The sequence below is a fragment of the Ursus arctos genome, unplaced genomic scaffold, assembly GCF_023065955.2.
Source record: "Ursus arctos isolate Adak ecotype North America unplaced genomic scaffold, UrsArc2.0 scaffold_19, whole genome shotgun sequence".
NCBI classification, from domain to species: domain Eukaryota; kingdom Metazoa; phylum Chordata; class Mammalia; order Carnivora; family Ursidae; genus Ursus; species Ursus arctos.
In genome coordinates this window covers 4,014,162-4,023,251 of record NW_026622863.1, presented here as the reverse complement: position 1 = coordinate 4,023,251, position 9,090 = coordinate 4,014,162, and the positions used below count along the sequence as shown (strand labels likewise).

General features: G+C 49.1%; 1 protein-coding gene across 6 annotated transcripts in view; it reads left to right on the top strand.

Annotated features, from left to right (window-relative positions):
• Positions 1–26: 26 nt before the first annotated feature.
• KIAA0513 (KIAA0513 ortholog) overlaps positions 27–9,090 on the top strand; it is a 71,875-nt gene continuing 62,811 nt past the window's right edge. Inside the window, exon 1 of one of the 6 annotated variants that reach the window (XM_057314683.1) lies at positions 27–528. The gene's annotated coding sequence lies outside the window, so the exon portion shown is untranslated. Of the gene's footprint in view, positions 529–8,573; positions 8,802–9,090 lie in introns of those variants that run through there. The other 5 variants (XM_026494664.4, XM_044382352.3, XM_057314682.1 and 2 more) reach the window with 5 other exon arrangements.

Genomic DNA, 9,090 nt, shown 5'->3' with positions numbered 1-9,090 from the left:
AGCGGCACCGCGCTTGCGCAGTTCCGGCCGCGCCGCTGCCGGCCGCGGAGAGGGTGCTTGAGGCGATTGGTGGGGACTGGGAAGCCGGGATCCTCGCGGAGCCGAGAGTCTTGAAGACTAACAGTTCCTTGTGAAAGGCGGCTTTTACTCGAAAGCTCCTCTCGCCAAAATAAAGGGATCCATCCAAACTGAAGTCCGGAAGAGAAAGGATGGGGGCTACGGGCTGGCGCACAGTCCAAACCGCGCCGTTAGGTTGTCAAATTCGGCAGAGCGTTCGTGTCCAGGCGCCGAAGCCCGCGGTGTCGTCTCAGAGCCAGCTTTAGGTGTGGCTTGTACGGTGTGTGGAGCGAGAACTCCGAAAATGGGGAAATAGAGGAGCGGGAGTAGAAGCGACTGAGCCAGAAAGCACGTGGGGAAAAAGGGGGAAGCGCACCAGGCTGGGGATTCCTGGGCTGCGCTGAGCCTCTAATCCCCTCCCCGAGCATCCCAGCGATTCCTTCCAGATGCTAAGTCCTAAGTGCTTTGAAGGTAGACACATGTTTTTTATTTCTTTGTTTTTCCTATAATATTTGGGACAATGTTCGCAGGTCTGGGAAGTAGGTGCTCAGTTAGTGTTTGCTATTAAACTGGTTAAGTACTCGCTGAATTGTTTTAAGGTTAACGAAAGCAGTGATTACAGCCAAGGGATCTATCAGCATCTCACTGTCTGCAAGGCATCTTCTCACCATTTACCGTTCTTGCTTCCAGAAATTCTTATTCCAGCTAAACTTTTGGAAGTAAGGAGTGCATTTAAAAGTTTAAACTTTTGTACTGTACCTTGTACCTCTTCATTCAAAGTGATACTGTGTATGCATTTAGTCACCTCTCTCTGAGGCTCCTGTCTCCTGCTATCTTTGCTTTGGGATTTGTTTCCACGAGGGAGGAAAGTGAGTGAGGCCTTCAGTCAGTGATGAATGCTTTTTGCGCTGGCTGAAAGAAAGGATGGTTATCTTTGAATAACGCCAACACCGCAAGTAGCCCTATATTTGGGATATCCTTATGAGCAATGTTAAAACAATAGGTCTTTGTTTTTTAATTTTTTTATTTTTTGAGAGAGAGAGAGGGGTGGGGGGGGTGGGGGGCAGAGAGAGAATCTAACTATCTCATGACCCTGAGATTAGGACCTGAGATCATGAAATCAAGAGTGGGACGCTTAACCAACTAAGCCCCCAGGGGCCCCAGAATGGGTCTTTTTTTTTTTTTTTTAAAGGGTTATCTCAGACAAACATAAACACATGTCAAGGATTTAATTTAACTCACTAATTAATGAAGTATGTGAGATGATATAGTTGGTTCAGAGATAAATCCAAAAGGCAGACATATATCTAGGCAGTCAAGAATGCTAAAATGAATTTGCTTAATAGATGCAGAGCTGGATTCCAGTGGGGGAGGCAAATCAATTGAATTTTCACCAGACAAAATTGACTTTATGTCTAATATCTATGGATAAGAATCATTTGCATTGCTATCAGTTCTCTGCAACCTGTAAAGTTATAAAAAGCTTAAAGAAAGGAGAAGACCCCAGGGAACCAGATAACCCCGCAGGGTGTGCCAGACCTCTGGTTGTTCACCGAAGACACCTAATAATCTTTTTGACCCATTTCAAAGTCTTCCCCAAAAAATGAAGAGTGGAGGGATCCTCACCCCCATGATTCTTCATAGAGCCCCCACACTTGTGTTACCTGTGTCTCTTAATCCTGGTGTAGCTTGTTTATTGTAATTTTGAAAGTACACCCCTTGCTATAGGAAATGGCACAAGAAAATCATTCATTAAAGTGTTTAACAGGGACAGCAGCAGTTGACAAAAACAACTCTACTGTTAACAAGGGTTTTCATCTCTTTCTCAAGAGAATTGGTATGTTTTTTAAAAAGGCCTTCTGCAAGTCATTTCCCCTCTCCAAGCCTCAGCTTTTGTTTTTGTCTTTTTTTATCTCTAAAATGTGAGATTAGATTTGATTTCTAAGGTTTCTTCCTGTTTTAAGACTGTGGTTCAACCCAGAGCTGTTGTTTTTTTAACCTCTCCCTGATTTCACTGAGGCCCTGGGAGCAGAAAACCCATTTCTCATCCCCTTTGCAGGGATGGGAAACATCCTATGTCCAGGGTTAGTTCCGTTTATCCTTCAGGAGCTGGTTGCCAGCTCACCACTCATCCCAGGAAGCAGCCCTTTTAAAGCAGATGCTCTATTCAAACACGTGAAAAGATGCTCGGGCTCATTCAGAGTAAAAGGAGTAAATGCAGATTTGAAGGACAAGGAGATGCCATTTTTCACTTAATAGATTGGCAAAGATGAAAGTTTGGTAATACTCTGTGTTGGCACACAGACTCAACTGATGCAATTGTAAATTTGTTCATCTCTTTGCAGAGCAAGATAGCAGTATGAACCACAAAAAATGTAAGCATACATGCCCTTTGACCCAGCAGTCCCCCTTAGGAATTTATCCTCCAGGTAGACTTAGGCACGTGCACGAAGCTGTTTGTGCTTGCGTACATACGGTAACATGCTGTAGAAGCAAAAAACTGGCAGCGCCCCATATGCCTGTGAATATATTCGTAAATTATGTTGTACACACAATGGGAATCCTGTGATGTACAATTGTAAAAAAAAACGTGAGGCCGATTTTCGAGAATTCAAATGTCTGGTCTTCAATGTATATCAGGTCTGTTGTGTCAAACTGTATATTCTTGTGTAAGAAAGCAGAGTGGGGAGATATATATGTTTATATGTACATAGAATATCCCTGGACAGATACACAAGAAATGGGTCTGTAACTTGCTAATTTTGTTTAGCCACGTATTTATTTTTAAATACATGAAAATATGATGAGATGAGACAGTACACCCATTGGCAAAATACTCAAACAGGTACTTCGCAGAAGGGACTATCCAAAACATGAAAAAACGCTGTTTTTTCATTAGTCATCAGGGAAACGCAAACCTAAATCACAATGAAGTATTTACACTCCCACTAGGACATCTAAAATGAAAAAGCACCAAGCATTGGTAAGCATCTGGAGTAACTGGAACTTCTGTACACTGCTGGTGGGAATGTCATTATTCAGTTGTCATGGACAGCCGTTAGGCGTATCTGCGGAAGCTGAGCATACGCGAACCTATGTTCACCAAAAGACACGTGCTAGAATGTTCAGTCACCCCGAACTGGAAGCAACCTCAATGTCCATGGCCGAAAGAAGGAATAAATAGTGTATATTCATACAGTAAACTGCTACACAACAGAAGTCACCTTCTCAAATACATGCTGGGGTAAAGAAGCAAGACAGAAGACCGTACATGCTGTATGATTCCATTACTAAAAGGTTCGGAATGGGGCGAAACTGATGTTTGGTCTGGGAAGAGAAGGCAGGGCAGTGGTGACCAGTGAGGTAATAATACTCCGTGTCTTGATCTGGGTGCTGGTTGTATGGGTGCCCACTTGGGGTCAGTGCATCCAGCCAGGTGCACTTAGGATTTGTGCACTCACTTTCAAGGTCAACAGTGGGAAAGAGAGAGAGGGACGCTTCCAAAGGTTGTACAGTGGAAAATCAGAGGTTTCTTCTGGAAGGGTGTTTGGGTTGTTCCTTATTTTTTACCACGGACTTTGTGGCATTGAAGCAATGGCCAGAATAGGGAAGCGAGAAAGCTGACTGTCCGCAATGCACGGTATTGGACAAGGCCCAGGGAGTCTGGAGAACTCGAAGTGGTGTGATGTGTCCTAACTCCTTTTCACGGGGCCACCTCGCCTCCCGCTGTGCGTAGAGCCTGCTGGAGCACCATGGTCGTGCTTGGTGGAGAAGGTGTATGGCTAGTGGACGTGTATGGAGGACTTACTGAGGGCCGCGCTCTGGGCTTAGGGCTCTGTGTTGCCTCGAGAGCTCGCTCATGCCCTTCAGGAACTTTACTCAGTGGCATCTTCCTCTCTGGAACCCTATCTAAAATTTCCCTCTCCCTCCCATTCCCGTCGCATTTCACTTTCCCTCCCTGCTTTGCTCCTTGTCACATCTCAGCTTTATTTATTGTGTGTCTTTCACTTACTCTGTTGTGTCCCTGGCTTATAATGCAAGCCTCATGAAAGGCGGGGAGTTTTGTTACTCTTGTTCACTAGTGCTTCCCCAGCTCCTGTCGAACCATACATATGCACTGAATGAGTGAGTGGTCACACTGGGTGGCCCCTTTGTAGATGAAGAAACAGGCTTGATGAGGTTGAGCAGTGTGCTCAAGGTCACTCAGGGGAGGGGAGAGCCAGGATCCAGACAGATCTGTCTTCTTTGTGGCTGCCATACCCATAAACTCACTTATCCTCATAGCCCTATGAAGCTGGTGTGATCCTTTGCACAGCTAAGGAAACTTAGGCTCAGAGTGAAGTGATTGCCCAACAGAAGCAGAGAGCACAGCTAGTCTGCAGACCTCCTCCTTGTCTGCGTATGAAGATCCTCTTCTTTATCCTGTGCCAGAATCCTTCTCGAAGGAGCCAGAGGCCAGGCTGTATACCGATGCAGCTCTATACCAAGCCCTGATGGCTCACTTGCTCCTGCTGCTAAAGGCCCCATCAGGAAGTCTCCTGGAAGCAAGGCCCTGCGCATGTCTGCTCATCTTCTTGTCTCCTCCTCCCCAGATCCTGGTCTTAAACTCATGTTGGGTTTTCACCAAGCATTTAATGATCTACTCTGTGCTTGGCCCCTTGCTGGGTGCTGCAGACACGTGAGTAAGCAAAACCAGACGAAGTCCCTGCCCGTTACGGAGCACAGAGACTAAGTGAACAAGTAAATAAGCGCACAATTACAAACAGGTGTGTTCCTATAAAGGAAAAGGACACGTGGGATGAAAGGTATACCTGGGAATCCGGCCTGGCCTAGGGGGTCACATGGCTTCCTTTCAGGTGTGATAGGTGAAGGACCATGGGTATTTGATAAGCAAAGGGATGCAGGGGATGGAGATAGAGGGTTCTGGGCAAAAGGGTAGGTGGGGAGGCCTTACAGAAGAGAGCAACATGGATCCCTGGAAGTTCTGTAAGGGGCCAGTGTGTGGAGGGTGAGGGGGTAGTGAGGACACTGGGCTGGAGAGCTTGGAAGGGCCCGGCCCAGCATGGCCTGAACAACCGGAAGGATTCTGGCCGCATCTGAGGGGCAGTAGGAAGCCACTGGAGGATTTGGTCACATTTGTGGTTTCTAAAGGTGACTTTAGCTGCTTTGTGGGGAACGGAACTGGAGAAGGGCAAGGACAGATGCAAGGAAATGTCAACTAATACATGTCGACAGTCATCGAATTAGAGCACTCAGCATTTTGCACTCAGCCTAGCATTATCATTACTGGATGCTTAGCCACCGGGGGAAAGTTCATTGGAAAAACAGGGTATTTAAATAGTCTACAAGTATCTTTCCCACAGATGACTAATTATTGACAAAGGGGGAAAAAATACCATGACAGTAGAGAAATATGTCACCGTCCCAGCCATTGGTCAGCAGCGTCGGCAATAACGAGACAAACCGGTGTTTGTGCCTCCTGATCTGATGCGCTGAGGACGCGCACCTGTGCGGCTGCCCACACCGCGCTCCCTGACTATGGGGGCAGGCACCGCAAGCTCCACCGAGAAACATCCTAGGAAACAACCAGCCTGCGCTCTCAGTGTGCACCGTGCCTGGAAGGACACAGAAAAGCCGGGAACTATTCCAGCTTAAAGGGGCTGCCTTTGAAGATGGAGGGAGACCCCCCTCCCCCAGCCAAGGGATGCTGGAGGCCCCCGGAAGCTGGAAAGGCAAGGAGGCTGTCCTCCCCCAGGGCCTCCAGAAGGAACGCAGCCCTGCTGATACCTCGATTTTAGAACCTGACCTCCAGAGCTCGAAAATAGTAAATCTGTGTCACTTTAAGCCACAGCATTTGTGGCAATATGTTACAGATGGGGAGGGGAGAATAGGCACGGTGGGGAAGCAGAAGTGATGCTAAGTCACGTCGCCTGGTTGATCTCGGAGAATTGTTTTTCGGAGCCATCCTCTAGTCAAAGTATTTTTAAATATTGACTCCGCTATCCAATAAATTTTCTATTTCTCCCACCCTTTCTTCATGTCCTTTATACAATATCACGAGATGCCTCAGCAAATGCTGAGGTATCTGTTGGATTCCCCTACCTGCCCAGAATCTTCTTTCTCAGTTCCCTGTGCTCTCCACCCCAGGAGCCGGGTGGGGCTGATCCAGTTACCCAACAACCTGGCCTCAGAGATTGGCTCAAGGGGATGAGCGCACGCCCAACATTGGTCCATTCAGATCAAATCCTAGGACTTTTGCTGGAAATATTGAAGGACAGAGTCCTTTCTTCCCCTGGGGTCACAAGTTGAAAGGACATATGTCTGTTGCTCCTGGAGACCACCTTATAAAGAAGCACCTAATCCTAGAGTGAAGCCAGCTCCGAGGGAGGCAGTCAAGTAGGGGAGAGAGACTGAGTTCTGATGATATCATTGCCACCCCTGGAACTCCCTGGGCCAACCCCAGAATTTAGGTGAGTTATGTGAGCTAATATATTCTTTTTTTTTTTTTTTTGAAAAACCAGTTTGAATTGAGTTCTGTCACTTATAACTGAAAGAATCCTGGTAAATACACCTCTCAGGCCCAAATACACTATTTCTAGCATATTTCCTGATTTAGCAGTCTATACATTTCACAACAGAAATATGGTTAACCTAGCATGACTTGGTCTTTGTCATTGGTGCTTCCTCTTCTCAGGGGTCACAAATATTTTTTGTGAGTCATCTGTCCTGAATATTTCCCACGCCCAATGTCCAGTTCAGTGGCCTGTGGTTTGCAGAACTCTCCCCCACCCTTTTTTTAATGGCCACATATCTGCCTCTCTCCAACCTTCTGGCAAGGTCAGAAGACCTTTTCTGAGGCATGGAGAGGCAGGGTTCAGATGAATCTCTTGAGAAATGATACTTTCCCTGAATGGGATCTGACCCTCAATGAGCTCACATTTTCCAGTTTTCCTGAACAGTTATCACCGGAGTGATGCCACATTCACTCACTGAACTAGGTGAGGAGTTCCTCCAGCCACAGATACCATCCTGTTCCCATAAAGTCCACTAGGTGGGCTCGGATTCTGCTGGAGGCACCAATGGCATGCCCACCTATTTGTAGTGTCCGTTTAAGGGAACGAAGGCTACCCTACACTCCTTCCCTTCCTGAGTTCATACCAAACTTGAAATACCCTGAGACCCAGCTTCTCATATATCATGGCCACACTGAGCTGGTCAAACAAACCTGGAATGGACCAGAAGCAGCTATGGCACCAAACACCCCATAACCCTTGTGGATTAAGCTCCCAGCTTCTTCCTTCATGTTATTTTCTTAAACTTTGCCAACCAAGTCTTAAGTTGCAGAGGTCATCTTTGCAGGGACCAGCAGGTGCACTTGGGGCACAGGAAGGATGCTTGGTCATCAATCCATGTCGCCTTTTTTCCTAAAAGGGGCAGAACTCCATATCATCCTGTGTAACTCCTAGGACTTCAGAGAGCCTGCAGTTTTCTAAAACTGACATCTGGCCCTATTTCAGATCGCACTACATTTATTTAGACAGAGCATTATTTCATACAAGCAACCACCAGGAGGAGCACTGGAGCTCTGTGATGCCGCTGTAGAAACAGATTTGGAGAATGTGAGCCCCCTCCCTGGGATCATATTCTCTTATTTTGCTGGTGCTAGAACCGTTTGACAAAACCCCCAAATCATTGGGAGTAGGCGTCAGTTTACGTTTCTATACTTCCTCTAGAACTGTAAAAAGCTTCCATAGGAGACACGCCTATTTTTTTTTTTTTTTTTTACCTTTATCTTTTCTTTTCCTTTCTTAATTTTAGAGGTGTGGAAGAAACAGGAACCGAAAGGCCTGAAAGTTGTTTATTGCATTTGCTGAAAAGATGCAGACTGGCCTAGAACTTTCGGTGCAGGCGAGGTGGGATCTATCAGCTTTTTAAGATTCCCCCTTTCAAAAAATAAATCAGGCCTCGGATTGCCCTTCTATACCATGCTTCCTTGCCTGACTTACTTTGAAAGTGTGTTCGTTAACGTCAAGACTTCACCCTATCCCTGGAATAGGAGGGCAGGAAATAGCAAAAGACATCCTTGTCTTCAAGGTGGAGAGACACTCAGGGCCCGGAAGCAACAGAACCGGCCTTATTCCCCGGCTCCCGGCGAGGGCTCCCCCACGCCTCCGGACCCAAATCACCAAATCCCCCTGTCCTGTGCTCACAGAACGGCCCGCCCCACCCAACTGTTCCCCGGGGGAACCCTAGTTCTAAGCAGATCCAGGAAACCGGGTTCCACGACTTTCCGTAACAACAATCCACGGGAGCTGTCCGAGCGTGCTCCCGCAGACGGCGGGACCATACTTCCCGCCCGGGGACAGCCCTGGTACCGAGAGATCCGGGACGGAGGCCGGAACCCTAACAGCTCCGGCCCGAGCAGCCACCCCGCCCCGTCACGTGCCCGGCGCTCGGGCCGCCCTCGTGGGGAGGGGCGGGGCCAGTCTCGCGCCTGCGCAGGCGGGGCCGGCGGGGGGCGGGCACGGCCGCCTGACTGACAGCTTGCGCGGCTGGCGCCTCGGAAGGACCCGGCTCTCAGGCCCGCGCAGTGGCCGCAGCGCGGAGCCCGAAGGCAGCCGCTCGCTCCCGGGTCCGACCCGCCGGCCGGTGCCCGCCGCGGTGAGAGAGGCTGCCGCCAGCGCCCGGGAGGGGGAAAACGCGTCACTTGTCGGGGCAGCGCGGAGCTCTCCGAGGGCCGGCGGGTGAGGGGCCGTGGGGTGGAGGGAGGGGGCCGTGGGATGACGCGGGGTCGGGGGTGGGGGTCGGGGCCTTGGAGGCTTCTGCAGGGTCCACGCGAGTTGGGGGTGAGGAGGTGGAAGGGGATCCGGGAGCCCGCGGTGTGGGGGGCAGTGCAATACCTGGGGGGGGGGATGGATAAGGGGTCCCCACCCCCCGGTGGCAGATGGTGTCGCCAAGTGGCTTTGGGATGGAGGCGGCTCCTCAGTCTTGGGGGAAGAAGAACCCTCAGACTCCTGGAAGGGCATGCTGGGG